This window comes from Echinops telfairi, unplaced genomic scaffold (genome assembly GCF_000313985.2).
Source record: "Echinops telfairi isolate 266 unplaced genomic scaffold, ASM31398v2 ScPeMD7_443;HRSCAF=831, whole genome shotgun sequence".
Taxonomy (NCBI): Eukaryota; Metazoa; Chordata; class Mammalia; order Afrosoricida; family Tenrecidae; genus Echinops; species Echinops telfairi.
Genome location: NW_022104341.1, coordinates 48162577 through 48163776, shown reverse-complemented (window position 1 = coordinate 48163776; position 1200 = coordinate 48162577).

Genomic DNA, 1200 nt, shown 5'->3' with positions numbered 1-1200 from the left:
GCAAGAAAGCGACTAGACCTCAATATGGGGCACCAAGGCTCGAGGGCAGGGCAACACACTGGCATGAATCAGTGAACTAACAGAAAGGGCAGACCTCTTTCCCAGCTACTTCGGCCCCCTCCCCAGAAGAATCCGCTATAGAGGACAGCACTGAAGAGGCACAGTGTGAGAAGAGAGACCCGGGAAGAGTGGCGGTCGGCCCAGACCACGTGGAAATTAACTAAGAAGGAGGGAGGGAGGGAGAGAGAACTGCAACCTCGAGAATGACATTCCTGCTCAGAGCAGCCAATGTGCGGGCTGGCCCCACCAGGAGACACGATGCCCCCTCACTGACGCACAGGGTTACAGGGGACAGCACTGGAGACACAGTGTGAGAAGTGTGCCCAGCCTGACCTCCCTACACCGGAGAGAAACAAGAAAGGAGTGCAAGAAAGCAGCCAGGGAGCAAAGCAATGATGTTCCTGAGGAATCCGGAAAATAGACCTCGGAATCGGTGGGTAGGGCATGACACTTCATCAGATCCGATTGGAAAATATTCAGGAGGGTCAGCAGACCGACCGGGGACTATTGATAGGCTTTGTTGTTGTTGTTGTTGTTGTTGTTTTGCTTTTGCTTTTTCTCATGTCTATACATATAGGATAGGCAAGATAATCAGCCCTGAGGAGAAAACAATGGGGTCGACAGGTACTGGGGGGTATGGGAGAGGAAGAGGTGGGAGAAAGGGAGGGGAGAATCAACAAGCCCAGGGACAAGGAAATAGTAAGAGATCTAAAATTGATGGCGAGGAGGGCATAGAATGCCTGATGGGGTTTAATCAAGTCCAATGTAGTACTGAGAGTGGAATGAAGGTTGAACATGATAGTGGGATGGGGAAAAGTAAAAAGGAATTGAGGAAAGAACTAGGAGGGAAAAAGCATTTATAGAGGTATAAATATAGGCATGCATATATGTAAATGCATTTATATATGACAATAGATATAGGTCTATGTACATATATTTAAATATTAAATATTATGGTAGCAGACGGGCGTTGGATCTGTACTCAAGTTCTCCCTCAACACAAGAACATTTTGTTCTAATAACCTGTGATGCTCACCATCCCAATAAGATCACTGAACACAAAATGGGTGTACAGTGAACCCTCGTTTATCGCGGTTAATCGGTTCTAGACCCTACCGTGATAAATGAAATTCCGCGAAG